We start from the raw sequence: 27473 nt of genomic DNA on the forward strand, positions 1-27473 counted from the left end.
CAGAACAGGTAGGGATAACAGAAAATACAGAGAGAATCGTCGAAAATTTGTTGGTAAAAAACTTCCTTGATATCAGGAAAGATGTATCAATCCAAGATGCTCATCGTACTGCATATAAGGTAGATCTTAAAAGAAACTCACCAAGACATATTATGATCAAACTTGCCAAAACCAAAGACAAAGAGAGAATTTTAAGAGTGGCTAGGGATTAATGGAAAGTCTCCTACAAAGGAGAATGAATAAGAATAAGCTTAAACTACTCGGCAGAAACCATGCAGGCAAGAAGGCAATGGGATGACTTATATAAAGCACTGAAGGAAAAAAAAACTGCCAGCCAAAGATCATTTATCCAGCAAAACTGTCACTCAAATATGATAAATGGAAAGTCTCCTACAAAGGAGAATCAATAAGAATAAGCTGAACTACTCAGCAGAAACCATGCAGGCAAGAACGCAATGGGATGACTTATATAAAGCACTGAAAGAAAAAAATTGCCAGCCAAGAATCATTTATCCAGCAAAACTGTCACTCAAATATGAAAGTGAAATTAGGACATTTCCAGATAAACAGAAGTTTATGCAATTTGTAAAAACCAAACCAAAACTACAAGAAATCCTAAAGGAAGTTCTCTGGCTAGAAAATCAATAACATCAGAAATCAACCCAAGACTAGAACACAGACAGAGCAACTAGATGTCAAACCAGATAGGGAAATCACAAAAATAAATCAAGACGAAAAAATTCTCAAAATAGGGAAACAGTGATATTATTATGTAAAAGAAGACAACATTAAAACAATTAAGAGGAGCTAAAGAAACAGACCTTTCATATGGAGAGGAAGTCAAGGAGATATAAAGAAATAAAAGTTAGGCTTAAACTTAGAAAAATAGGGGTAAATATCAAGGTAACCACAAAGGAGACTAACAATACTATCCATTAAAAAAATACAAGAAAAAAAAAAAAAGACTCAGCAGAAACAAAATCAACAACAAAGAATAAGAGGAAAAGACAATCTGTAAACTACTCAGCACAAAACAAGTGGGAAAAAGAAAATGTCAACACCACACAAAAAAAGACATCAAAATGACAGCATTAAACTCACACCTATCCATAATTATGCTCAATGAAAATGGACTAAATGCACCAATAAAGAGACAGAGAGTGGCTGAATAGATAAAAAAAAGATCCGTTTTTACGCTACCTACATGAGACACACCTTAGACTTAGAGAGACAAACTAAAACTCATAGGACAGAAAAAATATATATAAGCAAACAACAATCAAAAAGGAGCAGGATGGGCAGGGCCAAGATGCCGGAGCAGTCAGAAGCTTCCAGTGATTGCTCTTACAATAAAGAGCTGAAAAAACAAGTGAAACAACTGTATTTATGATGAGCTTGGAGCCCTGAACATTAAAGGCAAAGTTAGAATATGGACTGAGTGGCAGGGGAACGAAAAGACAGTACAGAACTGGAAAGGAGTTGCCAGACCTGAATCACCGGGAACCCGCAGGCACCATTCCCAGGAGTGACTGCTGGGGGATGATGGAAGCGTTCGGCCGCAGTTTCCTCTGGGAGAAACAGCCAGCTGCACAGTCTGTTCATACCTGCAGAACCAGAGAAATGACGCTCTTGGCAGAAGCTAAGTACTTGCGCATAATTTACTGTGTCCCCAGCCCCTAGGACAGCTTCAGTACCTATCGATTTCCCTGGGCCTCGGATAGGCCCTGCTGAGCACCCTGAGCCATGAGAAGGAATAAATTCACAACTGGCAGAAAAGATAATCTGCCAGCTCCGCTAACCAGGGGAGCTCCGGACTGAAGCGGCTTCAGTCCAGGCATAAACGGTCTGTGGACTTTGAATACATTTCCCCGTGCATGGCCCTGTGTGGGCCTATATCAGGAGAACAGGCCCTTGTTGGCAGGCTGCAACTGTTGCAGCTATGCGGTGGAGAGGTGGGTGTCTGATGTTCAACACCACTTTGCCTATTAAACAGGGCCCTCACCTACCCAAATCAGGGGCCTAAGGACTGGTGGCCCCACTCGTGTCACCCACCCACCCAGGACAGGGATCTGAGAATAACGGTACCTCCCAGTCATTACAACCAAAAGCACTGGGTGCCCATGGTCTGTCTGCAGAATCCATTCGCCTCTGCGCTCTAGGGAACAGGGACATGCTTTCCTCACAGACACTTGGGGGAAGGTTGTCAGCCCCCTGCCTTGCCCAGAGCGTGATCCCCTGCTGCAACCACATACCTGTACCTACACCAATCACCCCTGCCCTTCTAAGACTGCAGGACAGAGTCTGTACCATACACTTTATGACCAACTACCTGGACACCTGAGCTGAATCCATTCAAGAAAAGTGAATGGACTCCTAGGCTCATATACCTGATAACACCTCTAGACATCTGATAACAGGACATTAGAGCTTCAAAGGTGAAAATAATCAAGCTAGCTCACTCAAGCGGCCTATTTGGGCATATCAACACAAAACAAAGAAAGAAGCTAGGATACAGTAAGCAAACATAAACTAATACAGTAACTTATAGATGGCTTGGAGACAAAAGTCAATATCAAATCACATAAAGAAACATACCATGATTGCTTCAACAGACTCTCAAAACAGAAAATCAAGGGATCTTCTGGATGAAGGTGCCTCCCTGGACTTGCCAGATACAGAATACAAAAGATTAATATACAGAACTCTTCAGGACATCAGGAAGGAGAAGAGGCAATATGCAGAACAAGCCAAGGAACACACAGATAAAGCAGCTGAAGAAATTAAAAAAGCTTATTCAAAAACATGTTAAATTTAATATGCTGCAACAATCCATAAAGAGACATGCATCAGAAATTTAAAAGATTAACAATAAAATTACAGAATTAGACAGCTCGAAAGAAAGTCAGAGGAAAAGAACTGTGGAAGTGTAAGCCAGAATTAGTGAGACTGAAGATAAAACACTTGGCACCAATGTATCTGCAGAAAAATCAGAGAAAAGAATTTAAAAAAAATTTGAAGAAACCCTAAGAATCATGTGGGGCTCTATCAAGAGAAATAACCTATGAGTGAATGCAGTACCAGAACGAGAAGGGATAACAGAAAATACAGAGAGAATTGTTAAAGGTTTGCTGGCAGAAAACTTCCCTGAGATCACGAAAGATGATGAGGTATCAATCCAAGATGCTCATCGAACGCCACATAAGGTAAATCTTAAAAGAAACTCACTGAGACATATTACAATCAAACTTGCCAAAACCAAAGATAAAAGAGAATTTTAAGAGCGGCTAGGTATAAATGGGAAGTCTCCCACAAAGGAGAATCAATAAGAATAAGCTTGAACTACTCGGCAGAAACCATGCAGACAAGAAGGCAATGGGATGACTTACATAAAGCACTGAAGGAAAAAAACTGCCAGCCAAGAATCAGATATCCAGAAAAACTGTCTCGCAAATATGAAGGTGAAATGAGGACATTTCCAGATAAATAGAAGTTCAGGCAATCCGTAAAAACCAAACCAAAACTACAAGAAATACTAAAAGGAGTTCTCTGATAATAAAATCAATAATATATCAACCCAAAACTAGAACACAGGACAGAGTAACCAGATGTCAACCCAGATAGGAAAATCACAAAAGTAAACCAAGATGGAAAAAACGCTCAAAACGAGGAAACAGCGATGTCATTATGTAAAAGAAAACATTGAAATAATAAAAACAGACTAAGAAATGTAGTCATAGATCTTTCATATGGAGAGGAAGACAAGGTGATATCAAGAAATAAAATTTAGCTTTAAACTTAGAAAAACAGGGGTAAATGTTAAGGTAACCACAAAGGGCACTAACAATCCTACTCATCAGAATAAAATACAAGAGAAAAATAGAGATTCAGTACAAACAATATCAACAGTGAATAAGAGGAAAAGGCAATATATAAAGAGAAACTACTCAACACAAAAAATTAAGGAAGAAAAAGAAACTGTCAACAACACACAAATAAAGACATCAAAATAAAATCACTAAACTCACGCCTATCCATAATTACACTGAATGTAAGCGGACTAAATGCACCAATAAAGAGAGAGAGAGAGTAGCAGAATGGATTAAAAAACATGATCTGTTTTTATGCTGCCCACAAAAGACACACCATGAGACACAAACTAAAACTCAAAGGATGGAAAAAAATATATATCAAGCAAACAACAATAAAAAAAAGCCGGAGTAGCAATATTAATTTCTGACAAAATAGACTTTAAAGTTAAATCCATAACAAAGGATAAGGAAGGACACTACATAATGATAAAAGGGACGATATACCAGGAGAATACAACCATATTAAACATTTACACACCCAACGACGGGTCTGCAAGATACATAAACAAACTCTAACAGCATTGAATAGACAGCTCCACAATTACAGCAGAAGACTTCAACACACCACTTTCAATGAAGTACAGAACATCCAGAAAGAAGCTCAATGAAGACACCCAAACCCAGTGCTGTCGAGTCGATTCCGACTCATAGCGACCCTATAGGACAGAGCAGAACTGCCCCACAGGGTTTCCAGGGAGCGCCTGGCAGATTCGAACTGCTGAGTCTTTGCAGCCATAGCACTTAACCATTATGCTACCAGGGTTTCCAATAAAGACACGGAAGATCTAAATGCCACAATCAACCAACTTGAAGTCACAGACATATACAAAACATTCCACCCAACAGCAGCCAAGTATGCTTTCATTTCCAGCGCACATGGTACATTCTCTAGAATACACCACATATTAAGTCATAGAGCAAGCCGTAGCAGAATCCAAGACACCACAATATTACAAAGCATCTTCTCTGACCATAAGGCCATAAAAGTAGAAAGCAATAACAGAAAAAGCAGGCAAAAGAAATCAAACACTTGCAAATTGAATAATATGTTGCTGAAAAACGACTGGGTTACAGAAGGCATTAAGGATGGAATAAAGAAATTCACAGGCTCCAATGAGAATGAAAACACGTCCTATCATAACCTTTGGGACACAGCAAAAGCAATGGTCAGAGGTCAATTTATATCAATAAATGCACACATCCAAAAAGAAGGGCCAAAATCAAAGAATTATCCCCACAACTTGAACAAACAGAAAGACAGCAACAAAAGAAACACCCAGGCACCAGGAGAAAGCAAATAATAAAAATTAGAGCAGAATTAAATGAAATAGAGAACAGAAAAATCAACTGAAAGAGTTAATAAGATCAAAAGCTGGTTCTTTGAAAAAAATCAACAAAACTGATAAACCATTGGCCAAACTGAAAAAGAAAAACAGGAAAGGAAGCAAATCACCCAAATAAGATATGAGATGGGCAATACCACAACAGACCCAACTGAAATCAAAAGAATTTTATGAGATTACTACGAAAAACTGTCCTCTTAACAAATTTGAAAACACAGAAGAAATAGATGAGTTTCTAGAAACACACTACCTACTTAAACTAACACAAACAAAGGTAGAACAACTAAATAAACCAATAACAAAAGCATAGATTGAAAAGGTAATGAAAAAACTCCCCCCCCAAAAAACCCTGGCCAGGACGGCTTCACTGCAGAGTTCTACCAAACTTTCAGAGCACAGAAAAGGATGGAATACTCCCAAACTCATTCTATGAGGCCTGCATATCCCTGATGCCCAAACCAGGTAAAGACACCACAGAAAAAGAAAATTACAGACCTATATCCCTCATGAACTTAAATGCGAAAATTCTCAACAAAATTCTAGCCAACAGAATTCAACAACATATCAAAAAAATAATTCACCATGACCAAGTGGGATTCATACCAGGTATGCAGGGATGGTTCAACATTAGAAAAATAATTAATGTAACCCATCATATAAATAAAAGACAAGAACCACGTATCACTTGATGTAGAAAAAGCATTTGACAATGTTTGACACCCATTCATGATAAACACTCTCTGCAAAATAAGAATAGAAGGAAAATTCCTCAGCATAAACCTATTCCCATCGAGTCGATTCCGATTCACAGCGACTCGAAAGGACAGAGTAGAACTGCCCCCACAGGGTTTCCAAGGAGCGCCTAGCGGATTCAAAGTGCCAACCTTTTGGTTAGAAACCATAGCTGTTAACCACCACACCACCAGGGTTTCCTCATCAGCATAATAAAGGGCATTTATACAAGGCCAACAGCCAACATTATCCTAAATGGAGAGAGTCTGAAAGCATTCCCCCTTCAGACCCAGGAACCAGACAAGGATGCCCTTTATCACTACTCTTATTCAACTTGTGCTCGAGATCCTAGCCAGAGCAATTAGGCTAGATAAAGAAATAAAGGGCATCCGGATTGGTAAAGAAGTAAAATTACCTCTATTTGCATATAACGTGATCTAATACACAGAAAACCCTAAAGAATCCTCAAAAAAACGAAGAGTTCAGCAGGGTATCAGGATACAAGATAAACATACAAAAGCAGTTGGATGCCTCTACACCAACAAGAGGAAATCACCAAGTCAACACCATTTACAGTAGCTCTGCGAAGATAAAATACTTAGGAATTAATTTTACCAGATACATAAAAGACCTATATAAAGAAAACTACAAGACACTACTGCAAGAAACCAAAACAGACCTACTAAGTGGAAAAACAGACTTTGCTCATGGGTGGGAAGATTTAACATTGTAAAAATATCTATTCTACCAAGAGGGATCTATAAATAGAATGCAATACTGATCCAAATACTAGTGACATTTTTTAAGGAGATGGAGAAACAAATCACCAACTTCATATGGAAAGGACAGAGGCCCCAGATAAGTAAAGCATTCCTGAAGAAGGAAGTTGGAGGCCTTGACTTTCTTCTGATTTTAGAACCTATTATACTGCCATCGTAGTCAATACTGCCTGGTGTTGGTACAACAAGAGATACACGGATCATTGGAACAGAATTCAGAACCCAGATGAAATCCATCCACCTTTGAGGCAGCTGGTATTTGACAAAGCCCCAAAGTCCATTCAACGGGGAAAAGACAGTCTCTTTAACAAATGTTGTTGCCATAACTGGACATCCATCTGCAAAAAAAATGAAACAAGACCCATACCACACACCATACTAGAAAACTAACTCAAAATGGATCTTCCAGTCCCAGCGCCATAGAGTCAGTATCAAAGACCTAAATATAAAACCTAAAACAATAAAGATCATGGAAGAAAAAATAGGGACAACACAAAGAGCCCTAATAAATGGCATAAACAGTATACAAAACATTACTAACAAAGCACAAACACCAGAAGACAAACTAGATAGCTGGGAGCTCCTAAAACTCAAACACCTATGCTCATCTAAAGAGTTCACCAAAGGAGAAAAAAGATCACCTACAGACTGGGAAAAAGTTTTTAGCTATAACATTTCCGATCAGCCTCTGATCTCTAAAATTTACATGAAGCTGCAAAAACTCAACAACAAAAAGACAAATAACCCAGTTAAAAAATGGGCAAAGGATATAGACACTTCACTAAAGAAGACATTCTGGGAGCTAAAAGATACATGAGGAAACGTTCACAATCATTAGCCGTTAGAGAAATGCAAATCAATACTACAATGAGATTCCATCTCACGCCAACAAGGCTGGCATTAATCCAAAATACACAAAATAATAAATGTTGGAGAGGTTGTGGAAAGACTGGAACACTCATACACTGCTGGTGGGAATGTAAAATGGTACAACCAGTTTGGAAATCGATTTGGTGCTTCATTAAAAAGCTAGAAATAGAACTACCATACAATCTAGCAATCCAACTCCTTGGAATCTATCCTAGAGAAATAAGAGCCTTTATACGAACAGATACATGCACACCCAGATATATGCTCACTGCAGCACTGTTTACAACAGCAAAAAGATGGAAGCAACCAAGGTGCCCATCAATGGATGGATGGATAAATTATGTGATATTCACACAATGGAATACTACGCATTGATAAAGAACAATGGTGAATCTGTGAGACATATGCTGAGTGAAATTAGTTACAAAAGGAAAAATATTGTATGAGGCCACTATTACAAGAACTCAAGAAATAGTTTAAACAGAGCAGAAAGTACTCTTAGATGGTTATGAGAGTGGGGAGAGAGGGAGGAAGAGGGGTATTCATGATTAGATAGTAGAAAAGAGCTATTTTAGGTGAAGGGAAAGACAGCACACAATACAGGAGAGGTCAGCACAACTGGACTAAACAAAAAGCAAAGAAGTTTTCTGAATAAACTGAACGCTTCAAAGGTCAGCATTGCAGGGGCAGGGGTTTGTGGACCATGGTTTCAGGGGACATCAAGGTCACTTGGCATAACAAAATCTACTAAGAAAACATTCTGCATCCCGCTTTGGAGAGTGGCTTCTAGGGTCTTAAATGCTAGCAAGTATCTAAGATGCATCAATTGGTCTTAACTCACCTGGAGCAAAGAAGAATGAAGAACAGCAAAGACACAAAGTAATTCTGAGTCCAAGAGACAGAAAGGGCCACATAAGCCAGAGACCAGAAGAACTGGATGGTGCCCCTACAATCGATGACTGCCCTGACAGGGAACACAACAGAGAACCCCTGAGGGAGCATGAGAGCAGTGGGACGCAGTCCTCAAATTCTCATAAAAAGACCAGACTTAATGGTCTGACTGAGACTAGAAGGACCCCAGAGGTCATGGTCCCCAGGCCTTCTGTGAGCCCAAGACTGGAACCATTCCCAAAGTCTTCAGACAGGGACTGGACTGGACTATAGGATAGGAAATGATACTGATGAGGAGTGAGCTTCTTGGCTCAAGTGGAGACATGAGACTATATGAGCAGCTCCTGTCTGGATGGGAGATGAGAAGGCAAGAGGGGGTTAGAAGCTGGCTGAATGAATATGGAAATAGAGGGTAGAAAGGAGGAGTGTGCTGGGTCATTAGGGGGAAAACACCTACGAATATATAGCAAGGTGTATATAAATTTTTCCATGAGAGACTGACTTGATTTGTAAACTTTCACTTAAAGCACAAGAAAAATTAAAAAGAAGAAAAAATATATATCACACAAACAACAACCAAAAAAAGAGCAGGAGTGGCAATATTAATCTCTCACAAAATAGACTTAAGCAAAATCCACAACAAAGGATAAAGACAGATGCTATATAATTACTAAAGAGTCAATACACCAGGAGGACGGGGCTCCAAAATACATAAAACAAACTCTAACAGCACTGAAAACAGAAACAGTTCCACAACAGTAGTATGAGACTTCAACACAGCAGTTTTGGTGAAGGACAGAACATCTAGAAAGAAGCTTAATAAAGACACAGAAAAGCTAAGTGTGTCAATCAGCCAACCTGATCTCACAGACATATACAAGAGAACACTCCACCCAACAATAGCGAAGTATGTTTTCTTTTCCAATGCACAAGGAAAAGTCTCCAGAATAGACCACATGTTAGGTCACAAAGCAAGCCTTAACAGAATCCAAAACACCGAAATATTACAAAGCATCTTTTCTGACCATAAAACCATAAATGTAGAAATGAATAACAGAAAAAGCAAGGGAAAAAAATCAAATACATGGAAACTGAACAATACTTTGTTCAAAAACTACTGGATTACAGAAGAAATCAAGGACAGAATAAAGAAATTCATAGAATAAAATGAAAATGAAAACACATCTTACCAAAACCTTTCAGACACAGCAAAAGTAGTGCTCAGAGGTCAATTTATACCAATAAATGTGCACATCCAAAAAGAAGAAAGGCCCAAAATCAAAGCATTAACCCTACAACTCGAACAAATAGAGAGCAGCAAAAGAAGCTCTCATGCATCAGAAGAAAGGAAATAATAAAATTCGGAGCAGAAATCAATGAAATAGAGAATAGAAAAACAACTGAAAGAGTCAACAAGACCAAAAGCCAGTTCTTTCAAAAGATTAACAAAATCGATAAACCACTGGCCAAACTGACAAAAGAACTGAAGAGGAAGCAAATAACCTGAATAAGAAATGAGATGAGCGATATCACAACAGACCCAACTGAAATTAAAAGAATCATAACACAGTACTATGAAAAACTGTACTTCAACAAATTTCAAAACCTAAAGAAAATGGACAAACTTATGGAAACATACTATCTAACTAAACTAACACAAACCGAGGTAGAAAAACTAAATAAACCTATAACAAAAGAGATTGATTAGGTTAAAAAAAAAAACTCCCAACAAAAAAACCTGTGGACCTGATGGCTTCACTGGGGAATTCTACCAAACTTTGAGAGAAGAGTTAACACCAGTACTACTAGAGGTATTTCAGAGCATAGAAAAGGATGGAATACTCTTGAATTCACTCTACGAAGCCAGCATAACCCTGATACCAAAACCAGGTAAAGACACCACACGTACACATAAAAATTACAGACCAATATCCCTCACAAACATAGATGCAAAAATCCTCAACAAAATTCTAGCCAATAGAATTCAACAACATATCAAAAAAATAATTCATCATGACCAAGTGGAAGTCATAGCAGGTATGTCTTCTCTCATCACTTGTATTCAACACCATATTGGAAGACAAGGAAAGAAAATGAAAGGTGTAACAACTGAAAAGGATGAAATGAAACTGTCTTTGTTCACAGATAACATGACTGCCTATGTAGATAATACCAAAGAATGACCCTCCTCCACAGCCCCCCCCCAAAAAAAACTGACTCCTGGAACTGATAAGCAATTATAGTAAGGCTGCAGGATACAAAGTTAATATATGAAAGTTATTTACTTTCTATTTATCAAATCAAACCAAAATATGCTGCTGTCGAGTTGATTCTGACTCACAGTGACCTTACAGGACACAGTTAGAGCTTCCCAATAGGATTTCCAAGGAGCAGGTGGTGGATTTGAATTGCTCATCTTTTGGTTAGCAGCTGAGCTCTTAACCATTGCGCCACTAGGGCTCTTCTACGTGCCAGCAGTGATGAATAATTAGAATTGGAAATTAAAAACACTACTCCATTTACATTAGTATCAAAAAAAGAAGTAGTCAGAAGTAAATCTAAAGAAATATGTACAAGACATATATGTAGAAAATTACAAAACTCTGATGAAGAAAATCAAAGAATATCTAAATAAATGCAGAGATATTACAAGTTCATGGGTAGGAACATTAATTATTGTTAAGACGTCATTTCTTCCCCACTTGATCTATAGATTCAAGGCAATCTGAATCAAACAACCAGCAAGGTATTTTGCAGACAGGAACAAACTAATTTTAAAGTTTATGTGAAAAGGCAAAACACCCAGAATAGCCAACACAATACTAAAGGAAAACACAGCTGGAAGGCTGATACCACCTGACTTCGAGACTTACTATAAAGCTACTATAATTAAGACAATATTGGTGGGGTGGGGGGAGGTGGGGAAAGACAAACAGATCATGGAACAGAATAGAGAGTGGTCAAGCATTACGATTTACTTGTCCATAGCAAATCCTTTCTGAATGACAACACTGAGTTGAGTAATGATGTTCAGTAAATCCGTATTTAAATGTTTCTGTTCCTAAAACCAAGGAGTCCTGGTGACACAGTGGTTAAGCACTTGGCTGTTAACCAAAAGGCTTGCAGTTCGAATCTACCAGCAGCTCCTCGGAAACCCTATGAGATAATTCTACCCTGTTCAATAGGGTCGCTATGAGTCAGAGTAGACTTGACGGCAAAGGGTTTTGTTTTGTTGAGCCCAATCAATCCCAGAGCTAAACAAGCAGTCAGGAAGAAAAATTCCTCCCTTTTCCCCAGCATTTCCTCTTCAGCTGCTCCAGGTAGGGGCAGTGAGACAGGTCCACACATTGGCAAGATGGGAATATACATCCAGACAAGGAGGAAGAACAGAGAGCATGAAAGACAGTTCACTGCCCGGTGCCTGAGTGAGACATCCCCACTCATCTTCCGATCACTTTCTCAGTATCAATTGACTAGACACTCGCCCTGTGATTGCTCTGTGGATCCCTGGTAGCATCTGGCCAAAAGTCTCAAGTATTCTCTGTAGACATTGGTACTTAAATCAATTTGAAACTCATAACTGAATTGAGAAAAATTCCCAAAAGAAGACTGGCCCTCAGCTCAGAGACAGGCTATCAACTACGATGCAGGGTCCTCAGGTCCTGACTGTACTTTGTTAAAAGTGTTAGGGCTCATTCCAGGAAAACAGTCCCTCAAATGCTTTCTCTGCACTTTAAGTAGAAAGGTTGAGTATTTCCCTTCCCCTTTGGGTACTACGTAGAAAGGTAGAAAGGAAGAGTGGCCTCAAAGGGCCAAGGTGTGGCCTAAGCCGATACACCTAAGTCAGGGAACTTTGTTTCTAAATCTTCAAGTGTTTTTTCATTCATACATTAAACACATTTTTTGAGACCTATACGCCACGAAGAAACCCTAGTGGCACAGTGGCTAAGAGCTATGGCTTCTAACCAAAAGGTCAGCAGTTCGAATCCACAAGGTGCTCCTTGGAAACTCTGTGGGGCAGTTCTACTCCGTCCTATAGGGTCGCTATGAGTCGTAATCAACTCGACGGCAACGGTATATGCCATACACTCTGTCAAGTCTTGGTTCCAAGGGTGTGCCAGGCAGATGCCATCCCTGCTCTCCTCAGTTCACACAGGCCAGGGGAGGAGACAGTCAAGCTAGGGGTTTCAGTTAAGTGTCGCGCATGCTCTACTGGGAGACGTGGAGTTTTGAGTGAACACAGGACAGGCAACAATGTTAGGCTCAATTTTCAGGGAAAGTTCCCAAGGTGAAACCATATGTAAGCAGATCTCTGAAGGATGAGCAGTCCCAGATGGCAAAAATGAAAATGTGAGAGAAATTCCAAACAAAGGGGCAAATCAGTAAAGCACAATCAAAGGGACAAACAGTAAAGCACAGTAACACATGGCCCATAAAGGTGTGCCGGTATGGCTGGTGCTTTTCAATACAAGGGAGGAATGAATAACACTGTAGTGACTACTCTGGCCATGTCTGATGGAGACCTGAACCCATATTAAGGTCTAATGCTGTGGTTAGGCTATTGTCAGCCTCGCTGTTATGTTGTGGCTACTTTTTTAATTGTGGCAAGAGACAGTATCATGGAATTCCCAGTACGTTTTATGTACAACATAAACCAACTTTTGTTGTTTACTGTTTCCTGCACCTTAACACTTCATTGTTTACTGGGCTAAACCTTCTATAGACAGTCCATCTACCCAAGAGATTAAGACAGACTCAAAGAGAGACTCGCATGAAAGATAAGAGGTATAAAGAGGAAGCTATGGGTAGTAGTTCACTGACATATCCAAAACACCCTGAACTCCTGCACTTCTGAACGCAAGTTGCAATCTGCCTTTATTGTCCCAGATGTAAATAGCTCATAGTGTTTCAAGTGTGAACACTTTACATTCACTATTTCTCTCAACAATCCTGTGAATGAGAGTCATCTCTTCATTTTTACCTCACCCAGTATCTGGAGGAAACTGGCTGGGGCCTGGGCAGCCTGAGTTCACAGTCTGGACCCTTAAACCCTGAACCATCTGGCCACTGGATGAGCCAGTTCAATATTCACTAGCATTCCATGATGACAATGACAACAATGATGATGATGACAATGAAGAAGGGTGGACACAGGATAATAGTATAATTTACAAACTCAGCAAAGTAACATGATTACAATTGAATTTAGGGAATAAATTAGCTTGAGCTTAAGCCATAAACTGAGTTCTTCAGCAAGACAAATAAATAAACTTGGCTCATAATGTATGAAATATGCCTTCAAAATTAATCAGTAAGCTCTCCAGTGGAGGTGCTAGAAAGAACAGCTGTATGCATGCAGACCAGTACCACTACAGGTGTACGCAACTTACCTGAGAAAGATTTTAACTGGAAGTGATCATTGAATGAACAGCCAAAAATTCACAGGTAGAGAAACTGAATGAATGCATGCTGAAAACCTTTAGCACCCTCTCATCTTCTCCCAAGCAGGAGAGACCTCACACTGGAAAGATCACTCTGTATATGAGTACGGGGAAGTTTTCACTCAGAGCTCTCATTGATTTGATATGTGTTAACTCACACAGGAAAGAAATCCTATGTCTGTAACCAATGGGGAAAAGCTCTCAGTTTAACAAGAAAGAATACACACTGAACGGAAGCCCTGTGAATATAATGAATATGGCCAAGATTTCAGCCAGAGCTCTCACTTTTATTTATATAAAAGAACTCCCATAGGAAAGAAGCCATATTATCTGTAATCAACGTGGAAAGAACATTCAGTCAACTTTCATCTTTCAGTCAACATAAAGAAATTAATCCTGGAGAGAAATCATATGAATGCTATCTACGTGGGAAAGCCTTTCCTGACGTTAGATGACATGACAGAACTCTCACTATAAATATTAACAGAAACAGGCTTCAGCCACAGCTTTAACCTTCAAACACATAAAGAAATTCATCAGAGAACAAGCTCTATACCTATAATCAATGTGGAAATGCCTTCGTTTATAATTTTTATTCAAATATAAGTAAATGCCAGTGCGCAGGCATGACACCCTAGGTCTTTAATCGTTGTGAAGGAAATTTTAGCTAAGCCCCAACTTTGTTTTGCCCAAGAAAATTCAGAGCAGCATAAATCTGTAAAAAAGCCCAAACCCGCTGCCATCTAGTCAATTCCAACTCAGAGCAACCCTACAGGACAGAGTAGAACTACCCCATGTGGTTTCCAAGGAGCAGCTGGTACATTTCAACTGCCAACCTTTTGGTTAGCAGCTGAGCTCTTAACCACTGCACCACCAGGGCTCCAACAACCCCTAAGACAGGAAATTCTTTACCAAGAAGGGGAGGCCTCTTGGAGGATACTAGATAGTTCATGCTGGAGAAGTTATTCAGTGAATTAACATAAAAAAAAATTCTTTACTGATAGAGCAACACTTGCAAAAAACCAGTTGCCGTCAAGTCAATTCCAACACATGAAGACCCCATGTTTTAAAGAACTGTGCTCCAGAGTTTTCAATGGCTGATTCTTTTTTAGACGTAGATCATCAGGCCTTTCTTCCAAGTCACCCTGAGTGGACTCACTCCTCTAACCTTTTGATTGACAGTCAAGGGTGTTAACTGTTTGCCTCACGGAGGAACTCTAAACACTTGTGGAACACTTGAGATTTGACACTTAATATAACACTCAGTGTATGAGTGAAGTCTTTAGTGACTTCTCATCCTTTAGTCAACCAATATTAAAGTTCTCACACTGTGGAAATACCTATCATAAAATAAAAGTAAAAACCTGGAGTTCACATCACAAATCTTGGAAACTCAAATTCCAAATACATTTTACCATCAACATCAGTATTCAATAGTGCCAATGTTATATCATAACCTGAATAATGAGGGTCAAAAGATACTGGCATATTACTAGAGTTCCAATCCGTCAATAGCAATTAGTATCAGTCCATCATCATATAATATGGCAAAAACTACTCCTCCTAGTAAGACAGAGAACAGAGGAGTCCCAAATCTGCAATTCACATAAACAAACTAAATTAACTATGTAACAGGAAATGGGCCAGGGCACAGAAACAAAGCCATTCCCCAGACAATGGGGAGGGGTATCAGCAAACAGCCAGGAAACTTCCTCAAAGTTGTCCTTCAGAAGCAGCCAGCTGAAACCAGCCCCAGGGACATGCACAGAACCTCCACCTGTGTCCGGTGTGCAACCTTCTACTAGGGGCAGTGAGGAGCTGGGGAATTGAACTCGGGAAGCAAGAGACTGTGCAGGCATGACATCCCATAGTAAGTCCTGCTACAAATCCCAGAGGCCTCTGGGACAGGAGCCATCTTAGAAAGCTGCTGCAGGTGCACCGTAGTTAACATATCTCCGCCTAGACGGGCCACCTCCTGGAAAGCCCTGCCTACACCTATGAATAAACATAACTCTTTTCCCCGCCCAAAACACGTTTAAGAACCTATGCAACTCCTTTGTTCTGTGAGATGGGGGTAAGCGTTGCCTAGGCCCTTCTAGTCTCCGCTTGCAAGCCTCTTTAACAAAGCTTTGCTCATGTAGAAAATTTTCCGTCCCTTACCTGTTCATTCTTGACCAGTGAAACGCAAGAACCTTATTCAATAAAAGGCGTAGAGGCGCCAGCAACACTAGAGCAAGGCCACTCAGGTTTGCTGCATGGTTCCATCAGACCTTGTCAGGTTCCAAAAGCAGTTGTCTCGACTTCACCCTTTCAGGCATTTGGTATAATTGAGCTATCACACAATATTATCCTCTTGCTCTGAGCCTCTTTCTAGGTACTAAATAATCCTGGATTTCTCCCACTGCATAATCCACTTACTCATTCCAGCATTATTTCTCCTTCCCTCCTTCATGTTAAGGATTAGCATGAATCCAATCCCTGAAATGTGGCACACTTCCTCTGATGCTAGCCACCCAGAACTAGGTCAGCACTAACAGTTAAAAGGATATCATCACTCAGACTGCCAAATAGGCAGATGCCGGTCACACATTTGGGGAATCAACATTACACTTCAATCTTCTAAACTGCTGGCCACCAAATTCAGGGCTGGCCTCCCATGATCCCTTCAGAATTCCAGCTGCAAGCTTGGCAGTCCACACCCTTACTTTCTGACCTGCCGCCTCCCACTAGAACAGCTCACAGAACTCATGGAGAGTATACCTACTTACAACTACAAATGACAGCCAAAAAGGATACATAGGGCAAGGTCTGGAAGGGTTGCCAACTTGGAGCTTCCATGTCCCAAGGGGAGTGCTACTAAAATAGCAACAATGCATTTTCTTCAGTGGTTTAATATTAGAGAGAGAACGTATTTTCTCATTTGTTTTAGTATAGCTGTATAAGCTTTGACTAATCTCTAGTCCTTAAAAAATGGTACAGGCTCTGTTCAAAACATAGCTGAACAGTCTGTTCCACTCTTAAACGTAACACCCTAATACCTTACAACATGTTTTCCCCTCTTCAAAATAAGTAATTGAGAACTTGACATGACTAACGCCATAATGATACTCTAAGTAATCTCTAAATATTTTTTAATTACACCAGCTACTCCTGTCTCTTCCAAACGGGTGCGGAGCTATCTCAGCTCCCGTGGCCTTGGTCTCTTTCTTTGTTCTCTTGAAAAATGGCCTTAGCCTATAAACAGACAAGAAGGCTTTCTTTCTTGCTCCCTATCTCAGCCACAGCAGACTTGACAAAACAACTCCACGAGCCGAGAGGTTCTTATGAGAGTTTTTCAGCCTGTTACAAATATATTAGAGTCTAGATGCCTGACGTGTTTATCCTTAGTTTAATAAAAAGTTTTTGTAGTTGTTTTGTGATGTATAAGACCATCTGTAGACTACGTGCTCAAAACATTAACAAACCCTGATCTTTCCCATATAAAACCCTCCCATCAACCCTTTAAGACAGAATTTGAAAAAAATTTAACCCCGTCTCTTAAATACCGGTATTCAATAAAGCCTTCTTACTGCTTACCTCCTCCTCTCTCAGTATTGGCTTTGCGACAGGTGGCTCAAACCCCCAATTTATGGTAACACTACCCTCCGGAAATCACACGTTCTTGTCAACCAGGAAGTTCACTGAGCCTTCCTTTTCAAGGTGTATAATGGCAAATCCTGCTTGATAGGCTAAATAGTATCTCCTGAGGCTAGATGATATCGGTGTCCTGAGTGAGTCTTTTCTGGTCTGGCCAGTCCCCACTCGCCAGCATGAATCCCCAGGTGCGGCCTAGAAGTCCCAGACAGAGGCACCTGCGCTGTCAGATTCTTCTAGCTACTTCTGCTCACAGTGTCGATTGAGCAAACCAGTTCAGGGAGGCTGAGATCATCCCCCTTTGATGCCAAATGTATGGTGGATAATATCTCACTACTCGTGCCAACTGCGTCCTGTAGAAATCTCAGTTTCTCTTCCTTGGTCAGTCCAGGCCCCAGCTGCTTTACCCAGCATTCTCATTCATCACCATTAACCTGGGACTAGGTCAGTGAGTACTGGCTTCTTCTCTATTTCTTAGGTACGATAATCCATTGAAATGACTCAGAAACTCCAGGAAAAGGGCTATCTAATCTAGCAGAAAAAAGGATGCAAACACGTAGGATGAGGTCTGGGAGGGATCTCAGCACAGGGTTTCCATGTTCCCAGGGGATGTGCTTATCCGGGGATGGAGTTCCCAATAAGCAAGTTATGCACGTGCTTACCAGTGCTTATCTAATCTCAGAAATGTTTCGAATGGGAAAATGAATCAGTCCCTGTCAGTGTCAATACTGGGAGTGTCAGTGCTGGGTGACTGGGTCATTCCCTGCTACAGAAAGTTTGTCACCGCAGGGGCAGATTACCCAAGGAGCAAGGTCAGCACAGGCTTACTTGCGCTGACTTATTAATCTACAGCGGCCAATTTCAAACTCACGTGAAGGGGGCTCCACACTTTGCAAAGTTTCCAAGGGTGTGGAAAAACTAAAACCCTCATTCATTGCTGACACAGACTCAGTGGAAAACAGTTTGCAGGTTCCTCAAAAAGTTAAAAGGTGGCTCAGCGGTAGAATTCTAACTTTCCATGTAGGAGACCCAGATTTGATTCTGAGTCAATGCACCTCATGCACAACCACCACCCATCTGTCAGGGGAGGCAGGTGTGTTGTCAATGATGTTGAACAGATTTCAGCGGCGCTTCCAGGCTAAGAAAGGCTAGGAAGAAACGCTTGGCAATCTGCTTCCAAAAACCAGTGAGAACGCTACAGATCACAACAGTTCATTTTGTTCCATTGTACATGGGGTCACCGTGAGTCAGGTCAATTCAAAGGCACCTATCAACAACAACATAACATACAAAGGGAAGCACATTATTTTGTTTGGGCATTAAGTTGCACTAAAGAACATTAATTATGTTAAGCTTGATAACTGCACATATTTACATGATGTATTCTTAAACCATAGGAGTCAACAGGGTCACAAACTGTTGAGAATAACAGTAATACAGGGCTTCAGTGTGATTATTGAGTTTAATCACCAGGGTATTGTCGTTTCAAATATTGAAAGTAAAAGCCACAGGGGTTGAGAAAATAAAGAGATGAAGAACAGACATCTGATTCAAAATTTAGTTATAAAAGGACACATGCAGCTGTGATGTTTCAGCAACTCCCACACCTGAAAGCTATGAGGACAATAACCAAACAGGAAATATCCCCACTTTTTAACTTCTCTGATGCCAGATGCAACATGTAGCATTTCCTTCTCCCATTCTAGCCACTCAGAGCTAGGTCAGATCTCACAAGTTATAAGGACACCATCCTCAGCACAAGACCTCAGATGCCAGCTGCCTGTTACGGTGAAATGAGTTCCTTCATATGGTCTTTTGCTTTGGTTCTTTGGAAAAACAGCTTGGAGCATTTTTTCCCCCTAGAGTTACCTTTGCCCTAGTTCTCTGAAGAAACAACTTCGGTGTGTCTGTGTTGGGGGGCAGGTGTTGCTCCTAGCTTATTTTCTACCAGAGACTGTTACAGGGACTTCCCAGGGTAGGTTGGCATTTCCTAGGTTAAGCTGTAAACAACTTGACGATTTCATCCTTTTGTCTGGTCCCAGGCTGCAGTCTATTCTGTGATTGGTCTGTTTTATGTACCTTGCAGAGACTGGTCAATTTACTAGGCAAATAGTGACCTGAAAATCCAACCAACAGGACCAAATGACCTGTGATCCACTGGGACTGGTCAGTTCCTAGTCTTGCTTGGAGGGCCATGCCCTGAAATTGACAAGAAATTTGCTTATATAAGCCGCCAATCCCACAGAGGTTTTCCAGAGAAGACAGAAGTAGCAGTGAGACAGGAGGTGAACCTCCTAAAAGAGCTGTAATACAAGTCAAGGGCTGTAACACTGAAGACGGTGAGAGGCCTGGAAGGAACCCTGCAGCAAAGCCAGGGGTGAGAGACCCAGAAGGGGCCCTATAGCAGCCAGCAGTGACAGAAGGAACCTGCTGCTAGGAGAGCAGCAGCTGAACAAGCTGCTACACTGGCTATGAGCTGGGCCAGTTAACGGCAGAAAGGCCAACAGCAAGAAGGCTGAAGGCAGAGGGGCCTGCTTGCTTGCACAGCTAAGAAGGGCTGAGATGTCTTGCACTGAAGAAGGGAGGGATGTGCTTTCCAACTTCAGGGAGCCTTACAGACCTTACCTACATGCTTCCTGATCCTGAGTTGTAGCCTGTTACTTCCTTAATAAACCATTTAACTGTAAGCAAAGTTCATGAATTCTAGGTGGCCAGTGCAACGAATTATCAAACCCAGCAAAGAAGTACAGCGTCATGGGAGGAACTGCTGCTATCAGGAATGGTGAAGCTGGAGATCCTGAAGAGTATGTCTGACCTCTACCTCATAGAAACCAGCTTTGTGCTGACCTTGATTCTTATCACTCGTGAATTCAGACAATTCATTGTGCTAGATTACACATGCGCAGCACTTCTTTCTCCATCTGGAGTTAGGTCAGGTCTCACAAGTTAAAAGGACACCATCGTTCAGTATCTTAGCTAGTGCTGTTGTAAAAGAAATACCACAAGCGGTGGCTTTAAAGAACTGAAATTTATTTTCTCACAGTTTAGGAGGCTCGAAGTCCCAATTCAGGACAACAGCTAAAGGGAAAGGCTCGCTCTCTGTTGGCTCTGGGGGAATGTTCTTGTCTCTTCCAGCATTCCTCAGTTGCCTGGCAATCTTCGCACGGTGCCACATCTATTTTCCCCCATTTGTGCTTGCCTGCTTCTGTGCCTGTTCTCCTGTTATATCTCAAAACTGGTTAGGTTTAAGACACAACCTATACTAATATGGCCTCATTAACATAACAAAGAAAACCCTATTCCTAAATGGGATTATACCCACATGTATATAAGTTAGGGTTTATAATACATATTTTGTGGGGACACAATTCAACCCATAACATTCAGACTACCAAACAGGCAGAAATCAGCCATATGATTGGGAGTCACCCATGGACTACCTAACTTCTGACCGCTGGCACCAGATTCAGGAGTTTGTCTCTACCTCTTCAGGATGCCAGCCGCAAGCTCAGGAGTCCTCCCTGGACTCCCTAACTTTTGATTACACCTTTTGGGTTTGACAATTCACTGGAACAACTCACAGAAAGTGCTATACTTAAAACAATCACAGTTTTACTATACTAAAATGAATACAAATGAAGAAACACATAGAACAAGGTCTAGAAGGGTTCCCAACATGATGCTTCCATGCCAAAAAGGGACATGCTACCTTCTCATGTGCACAGATGTCTTTCATCAAGCAGGAAGTCCACAGAGCTTCCACATGCAGATTCTTCACTGGAGCTGCAATGCATAGTCATAACTGAAGTCTTATTGCATAGGCAAGATTGATTAAATCATGTCCCCTTCCTTCCTGGAGGTAAGCTAATATCAGGCTACCTGTTGGTCTTTCTAGTCAGGCTAGCCTCCACCTCCTTGGCACAAATCCTAATATAGTCTTTAGGCCTAGATGACAAAAGGTACCTCAATGACTCAAAATTTCAAAGGCTGTCTCTCAGGAAGCAAGGACAAAGGTCACATTACTTTATGCATATCTCACAATAGTACACCCCTCTCTCTACCTCTCCCCTTTCTCTCTCTCTCACATCAGCAGAAGAGAAAGTTTTTCATGACTTTTTCTAAGGCAAAGAATTAAAATCAACAATCTCTTTCAACACAAAATAAGTCTCATAGATCAGGTATGAATGTTTGTGTTTCTGAATGATAGGACACCTGGAGAACTGAAATAAAATTTTACCTTATCACATAAGTCCAGAGGTTGCAGTTCAGGATGTGACAGGTGCTCTGGGAAGTAATCAGTGGCCTAGGCTCCCTCTTTCTTTCTACTCTACCTCCATTACCACACAACCCACATTCTCACTGTGGCAAGTTGGCCGCTGTATTACTGCAGTGGATTAATTACTTTTGTGCGTGGCCTTTTTAGCCATGGTCTTGTAACTCCCACCCAGGTGACTGTGTGATAGGGTAACTGTGGCCTACTACAGATATTCGTCAGTTTTGCCTTAAAAGAGAGCCAATTCCAGAGCAAAGAGAAGAGCCCATCACCACCAAAGGAGGAGATATCTGCAATGAGATGGTACAGTGGGCTTCCTGGCCCACAGAGCAAGAAAGCTGAGCACCTTTGGGCAGAGACTGAGGGCCAGGGAGAAGTCTACGCCTGACTCAAGAATATGGGACTTGCCAGACCCCACAACCATGTGACCCACTTCCTTTATATGGTTCCTGAGTTCTGGAAGACGTTTCTGGGAATTAGGGAACCCAAAGACAGGAGGGAAAGTACTGAGGAGGGAGTAGTTTATGTCAAAGATGATGGAGTGGTACATTTGAGACATCTTTAACCTGAGCCTCATAAGAACCAGCTTTGCGCTGATCCTTACGAAAAAAGTTATTCATTTAATGACGAAGAACAAGGCTGAAGGGTGAGGGACAGAGCCTTCTTCCTTCTTTGACTTTGTATTGGAAAGGATAAGAGCCAGTGGCTTTGTCTATTATTGATAAACCAAAACCAAACCAAACCTATTGCTGTCGAGTCAATTCCGACTCATAGTGACCCTATAGGACAGAGCAGAGCTGTCCCATAGGGTTTCCAAGGAGTGCTTGGTGGATCTGAACTGCCTTTTGGTTAGCAGCTGTAGCTCTTGACCACTACGCCACCAGGATTTCTATGCTATTGATAAGTCTGGGACAAATGGCCATCCCTATTATTACGGCCCCCACGTGTCTGTTAGTTTGTCATACTGTGGGGGCTGTGTGTTGCTGTGATGCTGGAAGCTATGCCACTGGTATTCCAATACCAGCAGGGTCGCCCATGGCAAAAAGGTTTCAGCTGGGCTTCCAGACTATGGCAGACTAGAAAGAAGGAACTAGAGATCTACTTCTGAAAATGAGTCAGTGAAAACCTTATGAATAGGAGCAGAACACTGTCTGATATAGTGTTAGAAGATGATACCTTCAGGTTGGAAAGCACTCAAAATACAACTGGGGAAGAGCTGCCTCCTCAGAGCAGAGTCAACCTTAATGATATGAATGGAGTCAAGCCTTCAGGACCTTCATTTGCTGATGTGGTATGATTCAAAATGAGAAGAAACAGCTGTAAACATCCATTAATAACCGGATGTGAAATATATGAAGTAGAGGGTTAGCGAAAAAGAGGAAGGCCCTCAGTGAGATGGTGGACACACTGGCTGCACCAACGGACTCAGCCATAACAATGGTTGTGAGGATGGCGCGTGACCAGGCAGTGTTTCATTCAGTTGCGCATGGGGTCTTCATGAGTCAGGAACTGACTCCGCGGCAGCTGAAAACAACATTATTATTACGGAGAATGGCAATTTTGGAATTACACAGTCGAACCTTTAAAACAAGGTTTATCTGCCTAATGCTGTTAACATTTGGGCTGAATAATTTTTCCACTCCCACAAATCAATGACAAAAAAACCACCAATTTTTTAAAATGAGCAAGGGACTTAAACATATTTCTCCAAAGATGTCCAAATAGCCAATCAAAAAAAAAAAAAAAAAACCTAACCCATTGCCAGTGCGTCAATTCTCACTCATAGTGACCCTATAGAGCACAGAAGAACTGCCCCCCCATAGGGTTTCCAAAAAGCGGCTGGTAAGTTCGAACTGCTGACCTTTTGGTTAACAGCCTAGGCTCTTAACCACTGTGCCACCAGGGCCCATGAGCACATGAAAATATGCTCAATGTCATTAGTCATGAGGGAAAAGCAAATCAATTCCACATGAGATACCACTTCTCACCCACTGGGATGGCTATTACCAGAAAAATGGAAAATAACATGTTTGTGAGGATGTGGAGAAATTGTGGATAAATGAAATGTAGTATATATATACAATAGAATATTATTCATTCACATAGTCTATCCATGCTATGACATAAATTCTGTTCATGCTATGATATAGACGAATCTTGAAAACATACTAAATGAAATCAGTTAGACACAAAAGGGCAAATGATCTTACATGAACTATGTAGAATAGGCAAAACAGAATAAAGTTCATTACTGGTTACCAGGTGTTCAGGGGAAGAAGGAATGAGCAGCAAGTGCTTAAGGTGTACTAATTTTCTGTATTGGGTAAAAAAAAAGGGAATTAGACACTGGTGATAGTTGCACATCATTGTTAACATAATTAATGTCGCTTAACCATACACTTAAAAAAACAATTAAAATGGCAATTTTTTTGTTATATACCTTTTACTGCAATAATTTTTCTTTTTTTAAATGAGTCACCGCCCTCATCTTTATAAACGCTTAGGGATCATTTCAACAGTGCAGACATCTAAGCACTCTTGTATGAAATACTGAACCAAAATCACAGGACAGTAAAAAAGACAACAGATGTTTGAAATGGTGATCATAGGCTTTATGCACATTCACGTTCTGGAATCAACATCAATTCTGGGCAGATCATCTGAAGACGCAGAAAAGCAAAAGTCCCAATGCCACTTAAGAGCTCATCAGTTCCGAAACAACAAAGCCTCACTCATTCCCTTAAAGGGAACTGAAACTCAGTCAAGAAAGGCAGGGGCTCTCAAAAGACTCACAATGGCAAATGGAAACACATCCAAGAGCACACCCTGACTTCTCCTACGTCACCCAGCTAGACCAGTTTCCTGTAGTTCTCCAACATTATGCCCCTCTACAAAGCCAACTGAGCAAAATCCCAGCATTCCCAAACCTGGGAGAATTCCATGGACAAATCCCTGTATACCAATGGTAACTGATGTGAAAAACATTTCACCAATGGCCCAGGATGTGGTAGGGGGAGAATTTCTTATTTTCATATAATGTGAGAGGACACAAGAAGGGTAAAAGTTGGTTTTGGCTGAGGTGAGTGTTTAGACAAATCTACATAAAATAATTTTGATCAAGTCATATATCCCTAATTTTTATCTATAACACTTTTCCATCACAGAGTATGAGATCCACTGCAGATTTTATGTTTTGTGGATGATAGAAGAAATATACAAATAAAAAATCAATTCAACAAAAAGCTGTCTTTAGTCAACTGCTAAATATTATGTTCTATCCACCAAACCAAACCAAAAACCAAACCCAGTGCCATCGAAGTGACGGATAATTTCTCAGATGAACTAGAGCAATAATTCATCCTGTTAGGGATAAGAGTCAATAAGAGGCTTTAAAGAAAGGTTAGGCTCTAACCTTGGGATCATAACAGAAAGAACTAGGATTTTTAAGCATTTCTCAAAATGCTAAGCATTACTCTTCTATTATGTACTAATCTGTATAGTTACATAATAGCCAATTAGATGATTACCTGTTCTCACTTTAAACCAAAAAACCAAACCTGCTGCCCTTGAGTCAATTTCACCTCATAGCGACCCTATAGGACAGAGTAGAACTGCCCCTAGGGTTTCCAAGGCTGTAATCTTTATGAAAGCTGACCGGCACATCTTTTTCCTGTGCAGCAGCTGGTGGGCTTAAACGGCCAATCTTTCAGTTAGCTGCCAAGCACTTGACCACTGTGCCATATATTTTACTTTTCTTTATCTTTCCCTTTCTCCTCTTCCTTCTCCCTCATACCTAGGCCCTATACTGCCTCCATCCCTTCCTGACAGGCTGTGCTGTGCCACCTGGCGAGAGAGATATCAGCTTGATGCCACCTCAATTTCATCTCACCCCCAGTAGCCAGACCCCCCGCCACATTTTGTGTTTTTATTTTTTACTTGTTTGATTGTTGTTTTTTCCTCTCTCTTCCCTTTTTCCCACCCACCTAGCCCGTGCACCACTCACACCCCTTCTTGACAGGCCGAGCCACACCCCTTGGACAGAGAGCCACCAGCACACGGCCTCACCAAGTCTGCCCCATGCCACCAGCCGTATCCTACTACACTGCCATTTTTTTTTATTTTTTAACTTCATTTTTTGCTTTTTTCTCTTTTTTCACCCACCCACTCAGCTCTGCATGCCACATCATCTGTCTTTCCCTCCTGCCTATCTGCACCATGCACTGAGTGCCATGCCCTGAGCAGTATCAACACGGTCCCCCAAACCATGCCCTACGCTGCCCCCAGCCTTACCTCATTGCCACAAATTACCCATCCCCACTCCTCCACCCCCACTGGACCTACTCTGCTGCACCATAGCTGAGTGACTAGCCCTGCCCAACTAGACAACATGGTGAGAGGTATTGTGTCCACAGGCAAGCAAGCAACAAAACACACCAAGCCCGATAGCCCAGAAATAACCTAATAAAACAAAAAAGCAGGACAAGACAATCAATAAGCAAAAAAAAAAAAAAAAAATTCCTGAACATCCCAGAGACAGAAAACAATATCGAAACATATTTAAAAGAAAAAAAAAAGGAGAGGACAGCTCCAGAAACTGACCAGAATAAAACACCAGATGACCTTCTGCTACAAGAAAAGGAAGGGAATTCAAAACTTTAATATTCAGCATTCTCTAGCAGATGAAGGAAAACGCATATAAAAATAAGGAAAAAACTAGATGAAATCATTGAACAAATAAAATAATGGAAGAATTCAGGAAAATAATACAGGAACAAGATGCCAAAATAAATAGCTAGGAATCATATAAAAATAGCAATTAGAAACCCAAAAGATAAAAGATTTCAGAAATGCACAGAGCAATAAAAGGTTTTAGGAGCAAATGGAGAACAAGATCAGCAAGACTGAAGACAAATCCTTGAATACCACTTTGAGGAAAAATCAGAGAAAAGAACAAAGAAAAATGAATTTCTGAGAATGAAGCGGGATACAACCAAAAGCAAAAATTTGTGTGTGATCGAAGTGCCAGAACAGGAAGAGAAATCAGCGGGTCATTAAAGATTTGCTGACAAAGCTTCCCACCAGCTACAGTCTCTTGGACAGGACGCAACTACTTCCACCCCAGGTCGCTTGGATTTGCCCTGTCCACATGGGCCAGGTCGCTGAGCTGGTGTAGCTTCTGCCTCTTTTGGTTTCTCCCATGCCTCCCACTACCTCCCCCTCCTTTCTCTAGAACACTTGGATCCATGTGCCATCTCTGCTTCTACCTGAAAGGCTGTAAACCACAGCTCAACCGGGGATCCACTCCCCAGGCCCAGACACCACGCTGGTGGGGTCCCTGGAGCTTTTTTTTTTTTTTTTTGCTTGTTTTGTTTTGCTTTGTTCTGTTTGTTTTCTTTCCCTTTTCACAAATGGGAGCCCCTTCTAGCCAGGCTGCACTGCACAGCCTAGGAGCCACTCCCCTAATCTGCACAGCTGTGTAGGCAGGATCCCTGGGGGAATTTCTTTTTCTTTCTTTCTTTTTGCCTTCTCTCCTTTTACCCTCCTGTCTTTCTTCAGTTTTCAGTTCTTGTCTATCTATACTTACCTTCTTTCCCAGCATCCTAAATACCTGGCACTATGTGACATCTGTATACCCCTACCCA

The 27473-nt window shown here is 41.1% G+C and overlaps 1 protein-coding gene across 14 annotated transcripts in view; it reads right to left on the reverse strand.

The window, feature by feature from the left end:
• The window catches only part of LOC126065978 (zinc finger protein 596-like), a 117261-nt gene that overhangs the window by 76532 nt on the left and 13256 nt on the right, over positions 1-27473 (reverse strand). For 4 of the 14 annotated variants that reach the window (XM_049866695.1, XM_049866687.1, XM_049866690.1 and 1 more), the window contains one exon: positions 1489-1604. The exons of the other annotated variants lie outside the window; for them this stretch is intronic. The gene's annotated coding sequence lies outside the window, so the exon portion shown is untranslated. The remainder of the gene's footprint in view (positions 1-1488; positions 1605-27473) is intronic. 14 annotated transcript variants of the gene reach the window in all.

This window comes from Elephas maximus, chromosome 22 (assembly GCF_024166365.1).
Source record: "Elephas maximus indicus isolate mEleMax1 chromosome 22, mEleMax1 primary haplotype, whole genome shotgun sequence".
Classification (NCBI taxonomy): domain Eukaryota; kingdom Metazoa; phylum Chordata; class Mammalia; order Proboscidea; family Elephantidae; genus Elephas; species Elephas maximus.